General features: G+C 42.1%; 1 protein-coding gene across 13 annotated transcripts in view; it reads left to right on the top strand.

Moving 5' to 3' along the window:
* Positions 1-25021, top strand: part of CELF2 (CUGBP Elav-like family member 2) — a 563407-nt gene that overhangs the window by 335703 nt on the left and 202683 nt on the right. Inside the window, exon 1 of one of the 13 annotated variants that reach the window (XM_057403782.1) lies at positions 10650-10849. The exons of 11 other annotated variants lie outside the window; for them this stretch is intronic. The gene's annotated coding sequence lies outside the window, so the exon portion shown is untranslated. Of the gene's footprint in view, positions 1-10649; positions 10850-19955; positions 20449-25021 lie in introns of those variants that run through there. One more of the 13 variants, XM_057403780.1, reaches the window with a different exon arrangement.

Genomic DNA, 25021 nt, shown 5'->3' with positions numbered 1-25021 from the left:
GATAATGATACTTCCATGGTTGCCACCTGAACGACTTTTGTCCTTTCAGGTTCTGCTTTTTTGTATCCTGGGGACATCCACAAATCAAACTCTATAAAATGCCTGAGTGGGGCTGATTAATCTTGTTTTTGTCAAGTAATTACTCAGGAGTAAGTCTTCCCTTTTGAAGGCCTGGTGGGAAACCCTTGTGTTGCACAAAAACGAGACCAGATTTTTCTGTTAGGTTTGTCTTTAGTCCATCTTGGTTTGAGTCAAGTTAGGTGAAGAATGCCTTCTTAATTGGCTGGTCCTGTATGACACAGTTGTCTAGGCTGAGTCTTAGAGCTGCTTGCAGCCATTCTCTCGAAGCCAACTGGAAAGCAGTAGGCTCAGAGAAAGTGAGAGAAGCATCCCAAATGCAGGGTTGTCTCTGAAGCTCTTAATCAAATGCTGAAAGGGAAGATGGAGACTTAGATTTCTGTGTGGTTTGGGAAACTTCCAGCGAAAATACTCTTGTTGCAAAATGTCAAGTCTTTCTGTTATCACACTTGGTTTTGTAGAAGTATGCCAGCTTTCTGTCAAGGAATAGTCCTTTCCTCAGGCATGGAAGTGGGTGAAAACAGAGATTGATCTAGATGAGCTAGCAAGGTACTAAGTGAACCACTGTCTAGGCTGACCTAATTTGAGTGAAAAACTTGAACCTTGGTGTCTTTATATCAGCTGAGTTCGCTGCCTGCCAAGTTGGCAATTTCCTGTGCAATGGTGGAGAAAGTAGGGGCTTTCCATCCCTCCTGTTCAAATTCATTGAGCCCATGACTCACACGGGCAGCGCAAGACAAATCTAGTCTTCAAAATGAAATGTTTCCTGGCTTGTAGAGATTGTAGTAATTCTTGGTTGTGTTTAAGTCTCATCCCGTATCTTCACTCCCCAGCGAATATCAGGTTGATCTATACATACCTTTTCTAACCTTAAAGTGAATCTTCTTTCTTTAAAGGAAGGCTATACATCCAGTTCTGTACTTCTCTGGTGATTACTAGAGTAACCTTACTATTTATTAACGTGCTATACAACTCAAAGGCTGCTTTACAGAGTAAAAGCCATAGAAGATGGTCTACAGACTGTCCACTTACAGTCAAGAACTCAGCTCTGTCCTGAACTCTTTCTACTGAATAAATTTGCTTCTCATTTCAGACTCATTTGAGACCTTAGACTGTGCAAGGTCTTTAGAGAAAAGGCCATTTCCTTGTACTGTGTTCATACAAAACCTAATTCCGGGGACCCTGATCCATGAAAGATCTGAACAGCTCCTACAGTGCAAAAAAATCATTTGGGAAATATAGACTTAACCCCTGCAAAAACAAATGTATTTGCTGGTTGTTGGAGGGTGGAAGGGGAAAAAAAGTGTGAATAAAGAAAATGGCATCTGGTAGGCTGCTGGAAAATGGACCAGTCTGTTAGGAATTAGTGCTAACAGGCCTCTAAGTTTCTTTCATCAAAATTACTGCAGTCCAGAAAAAAAATACCACTTCACATTTGTGCTTAATTTCACCTCTGTTTATTCTCCTCTCCTGTTCCCTGAAGAATGTAGATGAGGTTTAAGTTAGTTTTAATAGTAATAGGTTTGGAATCTAGCACACTTTCACAAAATTAACTTTGCTTCTGTTGATCTGGGAATTAAAATGCTTCATTAATTTAGCAAGTCCTGGTTTGACAGCCAAATAATGCATTTTGTGACTTGGACTCTTAAGTCTAAAATTCTTACCTGCAGTTCTCCATGGATGTCTCAGGCATTCAGGGCAGCTTGAAGATCAGCGTGGCCTAAAAAGGAGGCTGATGTGTGTGAACGTGTATACATACAAGTACTATGATACAGTTTAGACGTGTCTAAGCATGTCTTTAAGCACTGCATAAGTAGGTAACTATCAAGAATTCAGTTTCTCCCCTCCATTACAATACACACTGGTTTCTTCCTTTGTTTTTTTTTTTTGCGTTGTCAGTGCAACTCAACAGAAGCAAGGAGGTATTGGGTGAAGGGAAGAAGGCTTGGAGGCATGATGGGTTGCTGTGCTGCACACCGGGACTGTGGGAAGGGAGCAGAAAACCCCCAGGCGTATAATCATAGAATCAACTAGGTGGAAAAGACCTTGAAGACCATCAAGTCCAACCCTAGGACTGCCACGTCCACCACTAAACGATGTTCCTGAGGGTCTCATCTACATGGTATTTTAACACTTCCAGCGATGGTGATTCCACCACTGCCCTGGGCAGCCTATTCCAATGCATGGTCACCCTTTCTATGAAGATACCTTTCCTAATATCCAGTCTAAACCTCCCCTGGTGCAGCTTGAGGCCATTACCTCTTGTCCTATCTCTTGTCACTTGGGAGGAAAGAACAGCCACCTCCTGGCTCCATCATCCTTTCAGGTAGTTGTTGCTAGATAGGTATCAGTAGCAATAAGGTCCCCCCAAGCCTTCTTTTCTCCAGACTAAACAACCCCAGGTCTCTCAGTCATTCCGTATAAGACTCATAAGGGCTCCCTTGGTGGCCCCTAATGTTCAGGATCGAGACTCCTGGATGCTGTGATTTCCCCATGCTCCAGTGCTGAAGGTGTCCTCTCCAGAGCTGCTCACCTTGGCCAGTGACCCAGTGCCTGTATTAAAGGAAGAGGTTTGTCGTCTCTCTTCTCCACACTGGATGCTATGTAGTACTGACTCCTGGGAAACGTAAGAGATACCTATACATTCTCTGTAGTTGTATATTTGAGAACTTGGTGGGTGTTTAGAGTGTTCTTGTGATACTGATTCCAGTCATTCTGCAAATGCTCCTTATGCTGTAGAAGTTTTACACAAAAAATATCCAGGAGCTACATGAACCATGCTATGATCATGTAGCAGGCTTGCAGATTGTGCTATTGCATGATACACACTTGCAGGAGACTTCTATGGTGCCACTGGAGTTTTCCCCATCACAGAAAACAGATCTCTTCTTCACATCTGTTATAAACATATACGATGCCCCAAAAAAATCACTTTATTTGTATTGTGGTGGGTCTCGGGAATTGCTCTGTTTCTGGGCTATAAGGCATGGGCACAACCCAGCCAAACGGCAGCAAAACACAACTACAGAAACACCCCAGGGTCCTCAAGCCTCCATAACATTAATTGTAAAGCACTGAAATATAAAACAAGTGGAAATGGTTTTACTTTGTTGGTGTGTAGTAATGCTTTTTCCCCTTTAGTGTCACCTCAGGGGGGTGCAGTCCAGCAATTTAACAAGGAAATAATATAAAAGCAGGTACAGGTTTCCCAGCATGAAGCTTCACTGGATTCCGGGTTATAAAGGCAGAGAGGTTCAGCCATCCCAATAATCCCGCTGGATGAATATCCCTCAGTGTAGTGTAGCATGCAAGGAACCAACACAGTAGAATCGGACTTAATTTGCACTTTGTTTTTTTGAGAACAATGATTTCTGTTTAAGGGTGCCTACTGAAATGCCATACAGAGACGATCAACTGTAAAATCCTGTCTGTGTGCCCTGCTGAAAAAGGACTTTTACTTGTGCTGGATGAGTGGAATTCTTTGAATTTCTCTTCTCTGCTCTAATTATCATCATAAAGATGACTCTGTAGGTTCTGGAGCTGAGGCTAATTGTGTTTTGCTTGGGAAAGGATGCGGAGTGAAAAGCAAGGTGTATTTTCATGGTGTAGAGGCATGAACCGTCTTTTGTCCATCTCCCCCTCCCCCATGCATTGCTTTGTAACATCAGTTATTTTAGAGGTAGCTCTTCTTTAATATGGTTCAGATAGCAAAATGTAGTGTTTCTGCCTCTATTTTGGGAGGGGCTGGGGAAGAGTTAATTTTGCTCTTCTGTTGTCTAGGAAACAGTGGTTGTACTCACTTCCCTTTTGAAAATAGATAGTGAATTCCACATTCAGGGAGCAATGAAGAAGATAAAAAGCCGCAGATTAGAAGCTTGAATTGGACAGCATTCGAGAGAGCAAAGATAAGTTCATGCGCGATGGAAACTTTTAGGTTGTACTGAAGGGAGTAGGAGTGGAGCTAAGATCTGTTTTTAAAGAAGGTGCTCAGGGCTTTAAGGCTCTGGGAGTGTTGGCACTGATTCAGCAAAGCATTTAAGTGCCTTATTTTAATGTTATAGGACCCCACCGAGTCCACAGTTAAGGACACGGTCTGGTTTGTACATTAAGAAGCGCTTTGTCTCCCACCACTTGGAAAATTCAACCCTGTTCATATAGTGCTAAAACCAAAGAGAGACGCCAACAATTGCAGTTTGGGCGCTGAAAACAAGCTATCCATCCGGTTTAGTGCTGTCAATACTAAAATTGGAGATGGAGTTAATGACTGGGAACAACAGAACAGGCAACAGGATTAAAAACCCCCAAACCTTGACAGTTGACACAACAGGCAGTAAATGACAAGTGCATTTCAGTGCATGCTTAAGAAGATTATACTTGGAAGAAGGAACTAAAATATAAAGCAAGGGCTGTATGCAACGCTGCACGTTCAACTGGAAATGTAGGTTATGTACTTGGTACTAATTCATGTCCCAGCGAACAGGGAAAAAAAACCTCTCTTCAGTTCAGATGGGACTTGAGCTGTAGATTTTTCTGACTAAAAAGCTCTGGATAATTCTTTTCTTATGTATTATTAATAGTTCTATTACATTAAATCTTAGGTGCTCAGAATGAGCCTCCGGAGGTGTTTCTCCCCCTCTCTCCTTTGTTCCCAGCCAGAACCTAGGGTGACTGTGCTCCTGGGTAGGTGAATGTGGGCTTGGGGAGCAGGCGCACAGATGTGTGTGAAGAGAGACACGATTTGCAGGACTAATTTCTTGCAAGCGATTCAGCAGATGTGTTTTGAGGAGGGATTTTGGTGCACTCAAGGAGGTGCTGCCCTCCAAAAGGAGCAGGCTGGGAGACTGCGGAGTCCTGGGAAAGAAGTGCTGAAGCAAATGAATGGGAAAGGGGAAGGGATTGATCGAAAAAGAACATGTTTGGAGTGGTGAAACAGGGAGTGACAAACCGGGTGCTCTGGGTGTGTTTGAAAGGGCAGTGTCAGAGACAGTAATGCAGAGTAAATCTCTTCTCAGGGTTTTGTGATTACTGTGTCATGATTAAGAAAACAACACAAAAGCACTCAAAACAAGACAGAAAGAGAGTCATGTGCAAAATCCTCCTGACTCTTCTTTTGTGTTACTGATCACAAAGCAGTTCCTTGTGAAAGTGGCAGGCATCACTACACAGATATGCATGCCATGCTTCTGACTGGCAAGTTCCAGCCCTCCCTTGAGGGGAGCTTTAAGAGAGGTTTTGGAAACAGAAATACAAAAATCCAAAACCTGAGAAGGAATATGGAAAATGGCAGATGCTCAAGAGGATTTGTGATGGCTTTGTGGGCTGGAAGGAGGATGGAAGAGGTTTCTGGAATGGCAGTCAATTAAAGCTGGATGGGATAGGGGGTTGACAGTCTGCATGATTTCAAACAATGGCTTGGAGTTTGGTAGGTAAGGTGCAGCACTTAGTTGGATGTCCTCCTATGGCAGTCATTAGTTACCTTTTCCCTTCCTATAGAGCAGAGAGAGCCCTAATGACAGCGTATATAACGATGCCTTCAGGGATGCTTAAGGAGTAATACAGCTCCTATAGCTAGGTGCAGCCATTTCCCTTCATCTCCTCTGTTTCACCAGTATATGCAGGAGTCAAGGACATGCCTCAGGGGTTGTCAGCCCCTCTCATCATCACCCGTCCTCCTTGGGCATCCCAGTGCTGATAGAAAATTAGTGGCTCCTTCCTGCTCATGGCCATGAGTGGAAACGAGCTCCACCTCCACCACCTCACACAGGGCCAGGAGCCATTTGGCCTTCGCCTTATAGGATCCAGAAGTTACTGCTCATCCCAAGCTGTGCATTTCAGTGTAAAGGGTTACCTCGCAGGTCCTCTGCGAGAGCCATTCCATGTCTCCCGATGAGCTTTCCCGGTGCTGCTCTTGCCTCATCTCCCTCTGACATGGACTTTCCCAGGCTGCTGCAGCCTTATGTAACTGCCCCAGCAATCCCAGCAGCCTTATTTTATGGGAAAAGCTGCTGATTCACCCTGCATGCAAGTACTGCAGCGTGGCTTCTGTTGCAGCTCTCGGGTTGGGCAGCACCAGACTCCGCTACTGAGCAGGGGGAAGGTTGAAGCTTGAGGGAGGTCACACCACAGCATACGTGTTTCTGCCTCTCCCTTAGAGATGCTTGCAGGGGAAGGAAAAGACAAACCTGGTGGTTGATTGGATTTGCAAGAGGATGGAATGGCACTTAATAAACCCATGCTGCTTTCTGGGGTACACCTCCAGCAGGCTTTAATCCTGGCTGCTATGGGTCATGCAAACAAAAAAGACACGATGGCAGAGATGAAGGGTGAACCACCCATGTGCCAGGCCACAGCAGAAGTACTGTTGGTGCCTCTTTGCTCTCACAGTTGGTATTATGGTGATAATTAGAAGAACTCAGTGTACCATCAGTGATTCTCCCTGCACAGATGTTGGCGTTCACCCTGTGTGATGCTTGGTTGTACTGCAGAGGTGGTTGTCTACCTGTGGATCCCTGAATCCCAGTGACCTGTAGACTACAGGTCAGATTGTCTTGAAAAGGGACTGAAATAGGAATTATCAACCCTGGCTCAAGCAACCCACTCTGAAATATGAGGCTGTGATCTCGGGTTCTTCTGGCCCCGTGACAGAGGAGAAGGGGCACCCCAGGGATGTTCATCTCTTCCTGACCTGAAGGAACAGATGGCTGTGGAGAGCCAGTTTCTAGCCATTGGTGAGAGAAGGAGCCAGTGGTGTGACCTACACAGCCTCAGACATCAGGGCTTCATGTATCTGAGATAGGACAAAGTGCTGTATGGAGACATGAGTAGAAACATGAGTAGAAACCAGGAAATGGAGGCATTTTAAAAATGTGCTGTTTTAATGAATGTTTTCAAAGCAAACCAAAGCTGTAGTCCCAGAATAAGGCAGTCTACAAAGATGCCGGACTTCAAAAGCCAAAAACGAGGAGATTTCAGTGTACAGAATGCGCAATATATAAAAAAACATTTTTTGAAGACTTTTATAAATTCAGAAATCAGAGTCAAGAAGGAACAGCAAGAAGAAAAGAAAAGGTGAGTTGAGAAGGAACAAAGAGGGGTTTCAGGGCTTTCTTTGTTGTTTCGGTTTGGTTGGGCTTTTTTACCGCTTGTCAAAGCCTCCTGCAGGGACTTTCCATTACTTGGCTCTAAGAAACTGTCCTAAGAAATGTCTCGCCTCGCAGGGATTAGCTGCTTGTGAATGTGCTAATTTCTAATGGTAGTTCTGGGAGTGTATTTGCTTTCCTTGCTGATAGCGACCGTGTTAGCCAATAAAAATAATTAAATTTATATTATCTAGATGTAATTGGTGATTATGCCCTCTAGGTGGGAAAAAACCGCTTTCAGATGAGCAGAAGCCTATATTCTCCATTCAAATGACTAAACTTCTTTAATTTCAGCAGAAGTGGACTGCAGGGAGAGTGGTATCCCCCAAGCCTGCAAAGAAAGGGCATTAGCAGCCGTTTCCTAAAGTAATTTATAGTATAGTTCATTGTATTATGCCAACTCTAACAAACTCTCTCCTCCTTTACTGCTAGCATGGCTGTAATTCCAGATGCTCCGCTGGGAATCTGGCTCTTGGAAAGCTAAGTGATTTATAAATTTTTAAGAAGTGATGCATACAGCTAATCTAAAGGAAAATGGGCTCTTGCAGCCTGTGCACCTGCTGTCTGGGAAGGGAGAAGCTTTCATGCAGGATTCCTCTGCCAGAATGAGAAAACACGGACAGTCTTTAAGGTAGCTTGGTTTAACTTGGTATTGATGAAAGCCCCTGGAGCCTCAAGCCCCTCAGTTTACCCAAAATTGGTTAAAGCAGAGATAAGGATTTTGCAGCTTAGTCTTGCATTGTAAATATGAATTTCCCAGATCCTGGCTAGTTTGCTTTCTGTGCAGAGGCGCAGTGTTTTGTGAAACCGTGGTGGCCTTTAGTTAGGTTAGACTCATTCATCCCTTTTTGCATTCCTCCCCAGCATGCTTTTGACATGGAAAACAAAAGTCTTTGTAGGAAGCAATCTGTGAGCAGCCTCTTTCCTTCCAACTGTGACTTAGGGGCAGTGGAGAAAAGAAGTGGGGCTCAGGAGGGCTGTGGGGCAAGGAGCCTCAGAAGTCTTCCTTGGTCAATTCATACCATAGTAACCTAATGTTTGCTTTCAGAAATTGCCTCTGAAAGCCTTCATGTATGATTACCCATGACAAACATACGCTTCAAAATGTGCCTTAAGAGAATTCAATAATAATCCATTTACCCTTAGTTCTCACCAAGGTCTAGGTCAGAAGTTGCGTGATGATGCAGATGGCACCTGATGCGGCAGAGAGATGGAGGAGAAGCTGCTCTCTGCCCTGCTTCAGTTGTTAGTGTGTTATTGTTGCTAGAGAAACACAAAACCTTGGACTGGGATTCTGGCAGAATAAAAGCCTTTCAATTCATATTTGATCACATTTAAAGGAGGGGGAAGGAGGGACCTTGTAAAAACCCTGTTCATCCACTAGAGAGCATATAGGCAGTGCTGCTTCTTGGAGGAAATAAAATTGTCAAGCTCTTACTATACTCATAATGCAATGCAGTTTAAATGTTTACTGCTGTTCTACCAGTCATGGTTACGTGTAGAGAAGAGAAGCTGTGAAAACTGGAAGAAGGCTTTGCAAATATATATAACTTTCATCTTCAAAAGCTTCTTACCTACTTGGTAGCGTTTAATATCTTCTTGTTCGTAAAGAGCGTTCCTATTTCCCCCCATGGAAATGTTAAATTATTTACAAAGCTCCTAAGAAATCCAAGATTGGACTCGAGAAGGTGCAGAGCAGATCTGTGCAAGGGCATCTTAGGGCTTTTGGAGAATTCAAGTGTTTAATTTCTAGCTGATGTAGTTGGGAAGAAGCTTCTGCAAACAAACTGATGCAGGGCTGCCCGTTCTGCAGGTGATCTGTGCAAGAAGCTGGCGCTGAGAAGGTGATCTCTGAAGTTTAATGATGTTAGTGTTGACTCTTCAATATTTCATGGCTGTTACTGTTTTGTAGTGATTTGAGTGCTTAAGTTACGGAGCACACTTTTTTCCTAATTAATTATTGTTTTTACCCTGTAAACTGCCTCCTTCTGTGTGTATACAATACATGTATGTAACTTCAAATTTAAACCATAGGGATTTGCATGCATTAAATGAAAGGTGGATGGTGATAGACCCCACTAATTAATCTTCCCCCCTGCCCCCCCAATGGCAATACTATTTGTTAATACAGGTTAGAGGCTGTTTCTTCCAGTGGAATAAGCCGCTGACTTCCTCTGTTGCCCTTGTTAACCTTATTCCCTCCATCTATAGGTTACAGATCATTCCACTTGCACTTGTAACCTGCTGTGAAAGATAGGCATGAAAAACAAGTGTATAAAACCCAGGTAACTCTTGTGATATGTATCTTTTCCTCTGGTTTCTTTGTGCTTATCTTACGCTGTGGGTGCTAAAATTGTTCATGGTGAATTTGGTAGGTTCATACAGAGCAACATGGGTTTGATGCAGCACAGATATAGATTTATTTACAAGGCCTTTCCTGGTATATTTTTACTTGCGTGCCATGAATCTGACTTGGTCGTTGTCAAAATACTTGTGTAGTATTTAGACACTGGATGGATTATCCAGAATAATGGATAATCTGGTCAGGTTATTATTTGCCCTTAGCATCAAACAAAACTCTCTTTTTGTTGCCTTTTGCGTGTGATCAATGGATCCACTTACATTATAAACTGGAGTTGGGAGCAGAATTATATGTTAATATCTCTCATTGCAATAAAACGACTGTTAAAGTCCATTACTTTTCTGGGGAAAAAATGGGATGTATTTAATTTTAACTGCCTCAGTAGTGTACTGGTGCGTATATAAATCCTGATGAATGAAATCAAGCAATTAGGATTGGAAATGAATAACACAAGGCATCTAGTCATTGTGGAGACTTTGCATTTTGATTCTGATTGATTTCTGTAATATTTGCTAAATGCATATATATCAGGAAGGGCTCTATATCCATATGCTGTACTTTAAAAACGCCAGCATGTAGACTTCTGGGATCTAGATCTGTGGTTTGACAGCGTATTATGATTTAATTTCAGTGATCTGAAAAAATGCGCCATTCAAATAGCTGACGCAGAATTTGAGCACGTCTGTTCATTGTTCTCTTTTCCAAGGTTTTTTGGGAATTACACTTGATGCCTAACACTGCAGAGTCAGCTTACATTTCAGGCAAGGTTATTTTTCCTCTTTGAATGACAGCAAGTATTTGGGTGCATGCATGCAAATGTGACATGAAAATGCGAAGCTATCTGCCGTACAGTTTTGTTTCTGCCTTTTAATTGATATTTGGATGATATAAAGCGAGCAACTGCCATATGACAATAAAGTGGACCAACTTTCCCAGCTGGATGTCATATTTTATGAAGTATGTAACCAGAGAAACTGTGAATTATGTAAACAGCTAAATAGGATTCAGGGTGTAACTTATTACCCCTCTGGCTGGAAGGCACTGCTTGTTACTTGCGCTTTCTGAAGCAACATTATTCTGGCTGTTTCTCAGAAGTGCTCAGCTTTGTTACTGGAAAAGAAAATAATTCAGGGAGTGAGTGCTGTACTTCTTGTTTCCTATGGTGAAGGAGTGGGAGGTTTTGGAAGGCTGGAAGTGAGTTGTATTGGGTATGACTTCTGAACAGTTGACTGCCATGCCTTGAGTGTGTCTGCTGCTCCGCTGCCTCCAGGTAGGGACTGGGATGAGCTGGGTCGCGTGTGAGAGCTCACACCGAGGACAGATGCTGCTGTCTGGGGCTGCTGAGATAAGTGCTCGGTGGGCCAGTTTGGGGTGGTGGTTTTGTGTTATAATCTGTTATCTCACCGAGGAATGTTTTATTTGCTTCTTGGTGTGTCCCTTTGTGGTTTTGTGCCTGTCTTTTTCAATTAAACCGAATTGCATACTTTATTTCTACAAGAAATCTGGAGAGGGACTTTTTAGAAGGGCATGTAGTGACAGGACAAGGGGGAGTGGCTTTAAACTGACAGAGGGTGGATTTAGATCAGACATTAAGAAGGAAGTTCTTTACTATGTGAGTCTGGTGAGAGGGTGCTCAGAGAAGCTGTGGCTGCCCCATCCCTGGCAGTGTTCAAGGCCAGGTTGGACACAGGGGCTTGGAGCAAGCTGCTCTAGTGGAAGGAGCCCCTGTCCATGTCAGGAGGGTTGGAAGTGGAAGAGCTTTAAGGTCCCTTCCAACCCAAACCAGTCTGGGATTCTGTGATACAGTTCTTGAAATACCCCTTTCCTGATGTCATGCATTTGCTCTACTGCATAAACCTAATGCAGCGTCACTAAAATAGACATTTTACATTTTATCCTCAATATAAAACTTACTACTTTATTTTTTCTGCTTTTCAACTTCGCTGCTTTTCACAATGCATCTGCTTTGCATGCTCATTGCCCCTGGATTTGCTGTTGGATCATGTGCAGCACGTTCTTGTTTATAAACCATGAGGAGTGTAGTAGGTGCTCTGTGGAGGCAGGCAGACATCCTGCAGTAGCATTCAAGTTGTGTCAGGAGCTTGTACCTATGTGAAGGGGTGTGAGTTGGTTTGGTTTCAGTAGTAAATACTCTTTGGATGGACAAGATTTGGCAAAAAACTTTACTCTTGTGCTAAAAATTGTGTGGCTTGACATCACTGCTCAGAGCTGATAACCTGAGTCACAGTAGCTGTCAGATTAGTATTTGTGGAAGGCATGCACATCAGAACATTGTCCATATCCATGTGTTACTGGGCTCTTCTGTTACGATGGGGCAGTATTGAGGCTTTGAGCAACCTGGTGTAGTGGAGGGTGTTGCTTCCCATGGCAGAGGCTTGGAACTGGATGATCTTTAAGGTCCTTTCCAACCCAAACCATTCCATGATTCAATGTTTCTATGAATATTAGCTGCTGATGTGAGCTAGGTTTCTTATTCAACAGCACCTTGTGATTTAGGGCTGAATCTTGAATGGAGAGCAGTCCAAGAAGACAGCGTGAAGAGAGATGGGACATGATGGTGAATTTATCAAGCCTGCTATTTGGATTTTAATGTTAACTTTGTTTTACCCCCTCCAAAAGGCCTGGTGTGTCAGGCCTAATGAAACTTCTTGAGCAAATACCCCACATCTGCTTCTCCTGCTTTCCTTGTTCTCGATTAGAGCACAGACTATAGGCAAAGTTGTGGTAGTGGGCAACAAGGTCAGTATTCAAGTTTTGAAACAAATACTTTCATATTTCTTCCCTTTTTTCATTTCTGAGTTTTCAGGTTCTATGTTTTTTGTTGCCTTTTTTAGTTCCTTCCCCCTCCCCGTGTGTATTTTGAGTCCTTCAAAGCTGGCAGTGCGATGCAATGGGAGAGACGACAGTTCTCTTCAAACCTTTCCAACCTTCCTTTCTAGGACATGATTTCCTACACTTTTACGTGTGAGTCTTATGTAGGGAGAAGAAAGAGCAGGGAAACGCAGCTGCGTGGCTGGGAGAGGGAGCCTTGCTCTTGCTATAACCGCAGTGAATGGCAAACCTCTTTCCTGAAGAGCTGGCCAGATACTTTCCTGCTCTTGCAGCTAGCAAAAGGCACTTTCTGTTTCAAAATCCCACAGAAAGAACAGGAAAAATACCAAGAATTAGAAAACACCTGCATTACCCCTCTTACAAAACCTTCCCAACTTGGCAGATGAAGCATCATGTATACACCACCAGGAAGGTTTAGGTTTCAACTCATGGGTATTTTCCTGCGTAAAACCTTGTTCCAAGTATGTGGGAACAGCTTATAGAGTAACCCCATTGGTACAATACATTGTGAACTAATCTTTTACCATAATCCAAAGGTTTTGGAGGCAAAAAGCTGAATGTTATCGCAGTGATGAATCGCAAAGATCTTGTGCTGCTGGGTGCTGTGACCTTCACACAGGAAGCTCTGTTACATCATGTAAACAGGGTGCACCACAGCACAGATGTTTGCACTGTGTGCCTTCCTCGGTGTTTGTTCTCATTTTGATCCTTAAGGTCTGCAAGGCTGGGCAAAAATGACCAGAGAAAACCAGTTTACATTGGGGGTGGAGGGGAAGGTCTTGGAGAACCTCTGCAAAAGGATGAATTGTGGGGAATCTGAAAACTTGTAAATAGCTCATCCTTCTCCAGCCTTCCCCAGCACACTTTATTGTTGCATAAATTCCAACTTTTCCCTGTTAATACAATTTATTACAATTCTATGATGTTTCACTCCAACATGAACTTAAATCTCAGTTTAATATAGTAGCCTTTAGGCAATATGGAAAGTACTTGAAAATTCAGAAATTTAAGAATTGGTGTTGAAGCTGGGGTTCAATCTGTCAGCATTCAGGCAATGGCTTAGCAGTCATTGCCCAGCAAGTCCTGTTGCACAATGCAAAACTATCAGGCTTAGCAAGACTGTATTAAAAATGCAAGCAAGCTGAGTTTTCGGTTGCTTTCATGTTTTTAGCTTTTAGATTCGAACTACAGCGTGACTGTAAAGCTTCCTGTCTAGGTCTCATCATTTGGAACTTTTCTTTTTGTGAATGTGATAATGTGTTTCTGCTTACTCGTTGCACTGTGAGGTCATAGGCATTAAAAAAAGAAGCAACGTTTGGGAGACTGGAGAAAGTCAGTTTGATGTGTTCTGTGGAGTACTTTCATACGCATAAGGACCTTCATGAAGAGAAGGAATGTAATTTTCCCCCCTTTTTATTAACTGTCTTAGGGTGAAAATTGGAAAGTGTTACAGACTTCAGTACTCTGTATTCAAGTTCTGCTTTTAAAAGCTTGTGGCAAGGTTTTTTCTATCAATTTGCTAATTTCGAATAGGTTCCCAATTCCAAATGTCCCATTTTTGTGAGGTTTTGTGAATCTTTTACTGTTATTATAGTCGATCTTTGTGTTCTGTATGTAATCAGTCAGTTATGGGGAAGAATTACCAATATACTTCTGTACAACTCCATTAATATCTCTGCCCTTCACAAAATAACACAGAGACCTTAAAGATAGTGCATATAATTTTTAAAGGCTAATTTTATTTCAGTGTTCATACAGCAGGTAACAAGCACTTAGCCTCATCTCAGGCCCTTTTAAAACACCTGGTTCTGCTACATGGTTCCACTGTTGGCCATGATGAGATATTCAATAATCTCGTTTTATTTACTACATTTTTAAATGGTTTTGTCCTGCAGTCCTCATGCAACCTCCTGCTTTCAGTTTGAATTTTAAGTCCAAGTGATTTTTTTACTTGTTTCCAGCATTTGGTCTGTACCAAAATTCAGCCTTTTCAACATTCCCAGATTTCTTTCCCCAGCTGTGTTCTGCAGTGAGTTCAGTCCCGCTTTTCTGTATTAGTTAACCTTTTGCTCTATAAATATTCGTTGATGGAAATTTTTCTCGCTTGGCTTAGGTTTGTAATAGTCAGTGAGTCAAGGCTGATAATGAAACCCTGCTGCCAGCGTGCCGAGGAAAGCATTAAACCACAGCTGTACTCCTTAGTGCTCCTGTCTTTACCTGCCCCTATCGCATACCATTACACTTGATTTATCCAATGTAACATGATGCTTATACAAAGCCAAGCGTGGTTGTCATAAGACCTTCCATTTTCATGCCTTCCTTATCTCTGTACCAGCTGCATTTTCCCCAGTTCAACAAATAGCTCCGATGCAAAGCTTTCAGAGTAAAAGGAGCCAGGACTGAATCTGGGCAATGTGGATTTGGATGTGATTTGGTTTTTGCCTCCTTCCTTTCAGCCTCTTGTATTTTATGTGATATGAACTACCTAGGTTATCTCAGTACTGGAGAAACTCATGAGCAAGACTCGCCCCTGTGTAGAATATCCTGTCATCTGCACATGCAAAAGCCTTGGAAGCCCAACTGCAACCATCTCAATTTTGCATTTCCATGTACCTGAAAACTTTAAAGCTAAACAAAGTAGTCTGGCAAAATATGCATGATTCTTCCATACAAAGTCCCACCACGAGACCTCCTTTTCAGGCTTTGACATAAACTGGCTCTAGTGCTAATCTTTGCGTTGGATCAAGCTTAGAGTGAGTTAACCACTTACAGTGAGTTAAGCAAAGAAGGCTTTTATTCGTATCTCCCTGCAAATTAAAACAGTCAAAGTTTAGATTAAGATAAAACAAGTTGCATTGTTGGAAGGTGCTGCTAAATTCAGGTCATTAAAAATAATATCATGCCTTTAGAAGTCTTCAAATTGAAAAATGCAAGATTTCTGTGACATAACAGAACCTAAAACCTTAACCAGATGCATACTTCTTTGTCTTGAGAATCAAAAGCCTCTGTTAGTCTTGTTTCATGGTTTAAATCTTTTTCATTGTAGTTCTGTGGACTGAAAACTTTGTCCATGTTGTTGAAGTGAAACCTGAGGATCCCCTGTAATCTCATGGGGTTGGTTCTTTCAGTTTTGATTTTGGTTTGTACTGTGTTTTTTTGCATGACTTGCAGTCAGAATATGAGTGTCCTCGTCAACATTTCAGTAAGCAGGGGTCAAACTGTAACATGGAAAACATAACTTGCATATTCATAATTGCATACACTGTTTCAGAAGAAAGTCTTTTGTTAGACTCTGTCCATTGGCATGTTTAGTTAATAGTTCATGGGCACCATGAAGATGTCACCTGCTCCTTACTGGTGTATTTTATTTTACTTTGGATAAGCCTACGTATTCTTTCAGACAGGAGTATTAATGTAATCTATCTTTGAGTGATAGAGACATGGGTTCAGTGCCTAAAAGAAGGGACGGTAGCATCATATATCTATAGAAGGAAGAAATCCTTGAAATGCTCCATTCACCTATGCAGATAAACTGACCAGAGATTCAGTCCTGAAAACACTGATCCAACTTTACTGTATAATCTGTAAGTCTATAAGCACCTGCCTACGAAAAAAAACCAAACCCCAAACCAACAACAAAAGGGCAGAAAAGAGAAAGTTAACGAGAAGAGATCTGGGGGTATTTGAAAAGGTGAAGCAACGATAAAGAGTTACTGTACTGAAAGTAAGGCAGTTTTGTAACAGTAGGGAGAAAGGAGATGGAGCAGAGAAAGCTAATGTAAACTTTAATGAAAACTGATGTGTTTTCCATGAACAGCTTTAAGGTTTGGGGAGGGAAAAGCCATATAATGAAGAAAAACCAACCAAACAAGGCTCTGTGATCAGTGGTAGTACAGCCCACAGATGCAGCCATTTGAAGATGAAGAAAATGAGGTGTGATGCACTATTGCTTTGGTCCAATTTTTGGCAAGATCTTTGTCACAGATGACTGTGCTACGTGAATGTCTGAGGGTCTTGGCTCTGATCAGCTCCATCCTGCCCTGAGCACAGTGATAGAAATGTTCTGAAGTGCTTAGTCTAAGTACAGCAAAGCTAAACCTGCCTTCAGTTGGGGTAGTTGCAATGGTGAATCAGGCCAACACCTGAGGAAGGTTAACAGTCTCAGGGCAGACAAAATGTCAGGGGTGGAACAAAACCCCCCTCCTGATTACTAATGAAAGCAAAGCCTGCAACTTGGTTTCCCCTTTTTCAGTAGGGTGTGCTTTATCAAAATTGCCACCATTTGCTTGCAGAGATGATGAGCCCCAATCACACTGCAGGACATCCAGACAGCCGGGTTGCACAGAGCATGGCATCATCTATGCAGCAGGCGGTATGCCATAGTTCTGGGAGCAAAAACCATCCAGTCCAAGAGGCAGCATGAGAAACTACTGCTGAAAAACACAGGGGCTCTGCCAGACCTCTGTGTGGGGCAAATGCACTTGTAGGAAACAAGAGGTGAGTCAAAACCAGAGCAGCAGAGCCCTGTGATGGGTTTGTCCTTGGAAAGCTCTGAATTTCAGGTAACGGTGCTTCCTTCCCCACCAGACACAACCTCTTTGCCAAAGGGAACTGTAATTTTTATGAATGCCTTGAATTGCAGCCAGGTAATTACCTTCAGGACATTTTCATTTTGCTAAATGTTAATCTATAGGAAGTGTGTGTGTGTAAGCTACAGATTTAATAGTGTCATAAACAACCATCTCGATTTAGAAGCCTTTAGAAGAGTGATGTTCCTAGGTTCAGGGAAATACTCTATTTCTGTAAATGCTGATCCTAGGAGGATACTTTACCTTTGGATATACACCATGTCCATGTACAAAACTCAGCACGTTGTACTCTGTTCCTGAACTACCCAAAATCAGCTTTGAGTTGCATTGGCCTGTTGTAACAGTGCTGAGTGTCAGTTCGTTGCTTGTCACTTTTCACCAATAGAAGCCCAGCATCCCTGCTGAAGAGCCTATTACCTCAAGCTTTCAGATTTTTTTTTTTCACTTCTATTAATTTATTTCCTGCATTCCATTAAAATGGCATTTACAGGTCAAAGAACAGTGAAATTATTTCATTTGAAAAAAAAACACATAACCCCTCAAAACAAGAGCAAAACCCTCTCTTGTCTTTATTGATGTACACTTTGCCAAAGGTTTACATTTTCCACATCTGTTGGCTTCCCATTGTAGTTCTTGACTTGCATGTAAAATTGATGCAGCAGGATAAACATTCTCCCAACGCTGGAGTAGGGGAGCTTAATAATAGCTCGGATTTATTTTTCCCAAAGTATACTGAAGCAGCCTATATTTTTTATGATGTCACAACTCGTGGAGAGTTTGACATTACCGCATTAACTGGTAATGTATAAACGCAACGCTAGTGTACTAGAATTAAAACATTGTATAATGACCTTCCCTTGGTTCAGCCATTAAAAATACATTAATACTCTTTCTTGCAAAGTGGACCTGACAAAATTTATTTCTCAGTATCTGGTTTGTGGTTTTTTATGCGGGTATCTGTGTTTATTTTTTGGAAAATTATTCTGAGTTTGTCTTTTGCAAAGTAAAACCTGTCAACATCTCATGTGCACTTGTATAGCTCTTTTTTTATTTAGAATAGTAGCCTGAAGAAGGAAACTCAGTCTTCCTCTTTGTAGCTTGTACACAAGTCCTTGCGTTGGTTTGCTTTCTCCAGCGTTGTGTGGTTCAACATACCCATTTGTAAAATTAGAATATTACCCATCTCACGTGCAAATTGAGGCTTAATTAACAGATGTTTGTGACTGCTTTCACATCCTCCTAAGAATTGCACTAACTGAGTGCAAAGCAGTTGTTTCTGGGAGATGAGAACAACAATGGAACAAAGGCTTTATTGGAGATGGGGCAAGGTTTACAGGGGGGGTTTGGAGCTATTTTTCTTTATCACATACTTTGATACCTTTTTAGAACTCCCTGTTTTGTAGTAGTTGGGGCACAAGATGGTAAAAGATATATCCCATATAATAGGTCTGCTTCCTGCATCTCCCTTCTACATCCCGCATGCATTAAGGTTTTAAAGCTTTAAAAAGCAAGCTTGAACAAAAAGGCTGCTAGAACAGCAATGGGCATGTCAGAGCACACTTGAAGATAACAGCTGTCAGGACACAGGAGATGAAAATGCAACCAAGTATAAAGGCTACAGGAAAACTTGGCCTTGGGCATTTTGCTTTCACTTCAGTGGTTTTAACCCTTTGCACACCATTTTTAAAGTTGGGGGAGCACAAAGAGGAGAAAAGCCTTTGTGAGTTGTTTCTGAAAACTGAAAATACACAAGTAACTAGTAAATAGCTGCTGGGTCACCGTTACAAAGTACAGCAGTGCTGCATTTAGACAGCTTGGGTTTTATCTGATGGTGAGCAATGTGTTTCCTCATACGGGAACTACTGCCAACCCACTTCTAATCAGTTGCAGTTTTGGTTTTGTGTCTATATTAAAATAGCTTGGCTTGGACAGGAAGTGAAAAGAAATGTCTGATCAAAAACATTTCTATAAAGCAATATCTCTCTTGCTTTAGTTTCATCGAGCATCTCCAGTCTGATATTTTTCATTTTACCAACTCTAATATATTTTTCATCAACCCCCTGATTACAAAGATACATGAACAGTTCATGAACCATATGGGGAAGTCTTCCCAAAGACTTAGCTCTTTAAAATGTGTAAGTGCAAGTATGACTCAGGAGACCGGTGATAAAGAATGGAAACTTTCAGTTCAGTTGTTGTTTCGAGTCCACCTTGATTTGGGAGCAGCAACCAAAAATACTCCTTCCTGATGACCATTCAGGGGCCTGTGTGAAAAGGGTTGGTGGTGTCAGTTACTGCAAGTAAACAGACACATATTTGGAACATGCCTCAGCAGAGACCAATATACCTCCCAGCCGAGCCACGTAAGCAGGACAGTGCTTGATTTGTAGCTAAAATCTGGTCTGTGACCCAGCAACACCTCTCTGCGCCGAGCCTGTTGCTCCTGCGCTTTCCATCTGTATTAAACCCAGTTAAAATGGGAACAGCTATACAGGAGCTTCTGCCAGCATCTCTTTCCATGCCTGTTGTCTGAAACAAAGCCTAATTGTCACAACCCCTTCCTTGATATTTTCTTTTGACTCACCCGATATTCTACAGCCTTGATATCTAGAGCATAAATGCCAAGGCTGAAACGTGCATTCCATTAGAAGATGACTCTTGACTGACCTACATAACAGTTCATTCATGAGATAATGTGACCTGGAGTCATGGAGATAGAAGTCAGTTGATTGAGCTGGGTTGGCTGTGTACACTGCAAACTCTCCAGTGACTGAGGAATCAACCTCAATCTAAAATTAGACGTACGCTGTACATTACTGAGAGCCTTTCAGACCCGGCTCCGTTTCGGTAATATTTCTTTTATGAGATGGGTGTATAATTTGTCACATTGTAAGTCTTTAATGATTAACTGTATTAGCATGAAGTGCTTAGGTATCAAATAAAACGAACAATTAAGTGATTTATATTTAAGGTCTGCTCTCAGTTCAGGGCTTAGGTAGCCAGTCTCCCATGAAGGGGCGAGAGCGCGCGTGGTATTTACCACTTCCTTCTGACAGCTACAAAATGGTGCTTTTGGAAGATGAACCTGCTAGTGCGTGTAAATCCCAACTGACTATTAACTGTGCTGCAAGTTAATATGTGTATTTATATTAAGGGTTATTGTGTGTTGGTAGCGAACCGCAGGATATTTTTCCTAGCTTTTGCCTACTAGATTTGTGAACTCTCAGCTTCCAGGGGAAATAAGAAGTTAACCAGTGAGTAAATGCCTAAAGCGTAACGATGAAATGACACTTTCTGTAGTACTAAGCCACAGAGGAAGCTCAGATAAGGGTTGTAGGTCAGAAAGGAACCTTCAGGAACATGCTTGCAAAGTGAGGCGGTTCAAGAGAGGCGGTAGCTGTCCTTTCCAGATCTAAGGGGCTGTGAGGTATTTGAATGATTTTCTTATCCTTTCTTGTCTTAAAGATTCATTACCAGAATAATGTGAAATTATCTCGTGTCTTTTAGGGCACAAGTTCCTCTTTTTCTTTGCTTTTCCCCTCTGTAAGGGTGGTAGGAGAAGTCGCAGCAAGCCCTTGGTTCCTCTTGCATAAAGCCGCTTAGGCACTGACTGGTGCGTGTTGTGATGAAGAAGGGGGGACATTTTATGCAGGGAGGCTGATCTTCACAACACAGGGCACAGCACTGCGGATTTTAAGGTTTTCTCTTTCAGTAACGCCTCTTGTGCTTTTTACATGTGCATTTAAAAAGCAGGTTGCATGCTCCTTCCTTCTCTGCCTCTTCGGTATGCTTGTTTGGTGTTTAAGTCCGTGCTGGCGCAGTTATGATCCTCACTAAGGGAGGGTAAAGATGAATCAGAGAGCACAGGAGCTGGCTGTCAACTGTCCGGTAGGAAGGCTGGGGAGAGTCCTTTGACACTTTGGGGAGTTTTTGTGCTTTATGTTGTATAACAACTAATAAGGAAGTGACTGCCTGGACGAGAGTGAACTTAATCTTTCACTTTGCAGTGCTTTCATATGATCCATTTCTTTTATCCTGCGTCCACATGGTTTGGCTTTGAGTGAAGAAATTGTTGGGCAGGCTGGCAGAGGGGAGCAGGAGAGAAACTTGCCTTCTCACAGGAGTTTTTGGATTTAGGTAGATCACTCTGGCTGCAAGCTGAGGCTGAAATTGCACAGGGCCCAATTAGTGCCTGTTACCTTTCTGTTTGCTCGTGATTAGTTGCAGAGTCAGAGGTTTAATTAAGCAGAAATGGGGATGCAGTGTTAATGTTCGTTATAACTAAAGTCGAAACAGCTGTTTACCTTGCCAAAGCCTTGTGTATTAATGTCCATAAATCTCCCCCCCCTCTGAGGAGTGCTCGGGGGAACCATCCCCTGTAACACGCCTTCCTGGATATCATGTTATATCATTTTACATACTCGTTTTCGCAACATTTCCTAATCATATTAATTAACACATTAGGGTATAATTCTTATTGTCTACAGAAATTACCTCAATTAAAACTATTAACATATTATCATGATTGTTATATTATTACCACTCGCTTTGTTACTACTCAAAAACTACTCCAGCAAACACACATGTCTGAAATGAACATGAAATTGCTGTGGCTGTGCCTTTCCTCTTAACCAGTGGGTCAGGTCTCGCTGTAAACTTCCTGAATGATGTCTGTGTCTGTGCTGTGCTTTCTACAGTAAGAAAAGATGGAAGGGGCCACAAGATGAGCCTAAAAAGAGCTGGTCTTGATCAGCCTCTGCAGTGCCTTACAGGAGTGTGACCGCTGTGCAGGAACATATGGGAAGAGTAAATGCTGCAGAGGAGCACAAGACAGTAATGGATATAAATTGGTCATATTTATGCTGAAATTAGTAGATGTTTTGTTTCGTTTTGGTTTTTTTTTCGTGGTCAGAGCTGTGAGGTTTTACCTGGCTGCCTTGTGGAGGAATGGAGGCAAGAGACTAGCTTTAATAGTGGACATTGCTACCAGCAAAATCTTCTTTACAGGCAAGACAAAATGCATCCTCTGTGTAAAAGGCAAAAAATTATCATTACTGTAATTGAAATCTTAATGGTCTAATCAAAGCGTTATTATTAGTTCAGATCTACTTCCTAAGAGAACAGAAAGAATACTGTTACAGGGGGTAGAGCTTCAATAAAAATACATTTTCAATGGATATACACACATTTCTGAGCATCTAGCTCTGCCTGTGGTGTTTTGCTCACCTTTACTGCATGGGTCGTGACGCTGATGGCTTTAATTTTTGGTGCTGGGGGTGGTTATGGCAAGTTGTCAGATACCATGGGCTTTACTGGAAGGGATATGTTGATAGTGGGAGTTTCTTCTCCCTCCTTGCCATGAGGAGCAAGGTGATTTCTTCATCCTCACTCTGGGCTGTTTTAATGGTTTTCTGTGTTTTCTAACATGCTTTTACACCTTGCTCTTTCTTCATTGGATTGCAACACTGCATTACCCCTGAAGTCAGTATGGATGTGATGTCTTATGTGTGTTGGATACTCCTTCTTTCTTAGCCCTAAACCCACAGGTTTGCATTTCTTCAGCCAGCTGTAGTTGAATTTTTATAGCCCTGGGTCCTGAGTGTCACTCTGTGCCCTACCTGATACCAGCTCCTGCCTCCACTCCTCTGTACTGCCCTGTGTGTCACCTCTTCCAAGGTCTCATCTATGATAACGGTGTCTGTGTTCCTCTGCACGCTGTCGTTATCCTGGGATCATAAATATTTCATCCTGTGCAGAGTAACTACTTGTTACTACTGTCTGTATAAAAATTACACTTAAACCCCACGTCGTTATGCGGAGATAAGCAAAAGTAAAATAAATTAGGCAACAGCCACCTGGTCATTAGGAAAATTGCTGCTACAGCTAAAGCAGCGAAAATGAAGCTCCAGGCTGGGCAATACAAGTGTAGACAAGCCTGAAATGCCTGGGACCTGAGGCCATGCAGACTCAGCATAAAGTCTGTGGCACCAGCAACGCTGTTTACTGGACTACAGAGCTTGAATGTGACGAATGAGGTCATTATTTGGGTTTACCCATATTGGCTGGGGACCAAGCTTGGTGACACAGGATGTCATTTCTGGTCTCAGGTTCCTAGCAACACCTTAAACTGTTGAAACAGGAAGGGAATACTTTTCCCTTTACAGAGCAGATGTGTATTGGCACACTATTAGCAGACAACTTGAACAGAAAACAAGAAAGTTCATCTAACTGGGGCAGATAATTGCTGTCATTATTCTAAGCCATACGTATTCTATTCGTCTTCATGATATTGCTGTGAAAAAGCTGTTATCCTCCTTTACAGATAGATAGTACTTATCTACATTTGCCCTAGGATGCCTCTGTTGTCATGGAAAGACATTTCTACCTCCATTTTAGTCCACCTGAAGTCTGAATTGCCCTCTAAAATGATTATTTCTCTTTACAGAGTAGGAAATCCTGCACATGTAGATTTAATAAGTCTGAGCCAAAGAGATTAGAGATTTGTCTGCAGCAGATGAGTTTCAGAGCCTGTGCTTTCACAGCTGTTGCTAGTAACTAGTTTAGCTTAAATTTATTTCATATATGGTCTATATAGGTGACTGTCGTAGTTTAGATTGTACTGTTTTACCCCAAATGAGACATGTCCATGGGAAGTCTGTGGACATGGAGCATGGAAGTCAGTTCTCATATTTCAGACGAGAAGATAATCCCCTAATCATTTCTCGTCAACGTAATGCAGTCAGTGGCACTACTCAGTTCTTTTCAGTTTGGCCATCACTCCAGACTGTTAAACCATCTGCTGATGGCAGCCCAAAGGATGACAACATAATCAATTACTATAAAAAGCTAAGATGCCTAACATCTGCTCTTCACCAAGCTCAAGCATCTTCCCCGTATTGATGTTGTGTCTTCTCTTGACACAGTAAGAGAAGATGCATGGTCTGAAGTTCTTGCAAATTCAATTCATTTGCAGCTGGACCTACATTCCAAGCATCCGTCCTCTTGGGAATTTTAGGCCTAAATAGGGAATAACAGTATAGAAGAGAGAAGACAAGGATGGGAAAAGCCAAGAACATGAGAACAAATAGTTTCTTCAAATCCCTTCTGAAATTTTCCTGGCCTAGGTGAAAGGCCTGAATCTACTCGTTGTTCATTGTGACTCATGAAGAAATACCTGATGGTGGCAAGCAGGATTTTGCAAGACCGAAATAGAAACTGCTGCCTCTTCAGAGCCACATGGCATTATGTTCTGCATAATGTTTTAATCAAATAACAGTTTGCTTAGTAGCATGGACCATCTTGATTAGTGCAACAGAATGCAAACGTATTCTAGATAAGATTATGCAGCTCTGAAGGTGCTGGTAGGCAGACACTGTTGAGAAATTATACACATAATATTTACCTAAAACGTTCCTGGGGCCTCCTTTGGTGTTATTATTCTGTCGCAAAAATCTGCAAACACACACTTATCAAAAACTCACTGCAAAGCATTGGGTGGTTACTGGAGTCAAATATAGCAGGGTGGGTGCCACAGTAGAGCACAGTTAATGGTTGAGCTGTGACTTAACTTGCATCCAAGTGCAAACATAATTAACTTAGGAAAAGTTCTGAAGCCAGCGTGGGAGGTGGAGCCTGCTTGGAATGCAGGATCCCATCCTACTCCTTCACTCTCCTGAAGTAAAACAATAGGAGACAGAAGTGCAGAGCTGACTTCAGGTTAAAAGGTGTAAACCAGCCTAGTAGTTGCCACAGTGTTCTGCTCTTTATCATGATGCAAACGTATGCAGCTAAGTGACCTAAGAGAAAAGACTTCTGGAATGCAGGGCTCCTGGAGGTTGTTATGGCACTAATTTGTGGGATTTTCCTTACATTAACTAAATAATATGAGTTGATTTCTAGTTTTCTTTCTAAGTTTGCTCGAAGCTAAAAATCTCCTCTTAAGACATGATTTCTCTAAGCATAATCATAGAATCATAGAAGTGTTTGGGTTGGAAAGGACC

The sequence above is a fragment of the Pezoporus wallicus genome, unplaced genomic scaffold, assembly GCF_028554395.1.
Source record: "Pezoporus wallicus isolate ANWC-B61680 ecotype Strahan unplaced genomic scaffold, APGP_CSIRO_Pwel_v1 contig_6978, whole genome shotgun sequence".
NCBI classification, from domain to species: domain Eukaryota; kingdom Metazoa; phylum Chordata; class Aves; order Psittaciformes; family Psittacidae; genus Pezoporus; species Pezoporus wallicus.
The sequence above is the reverse complement of the archived record's forward strand: the minus strand, read 5'-3'. Positions and strand labels throughout refer to the sequence as shown.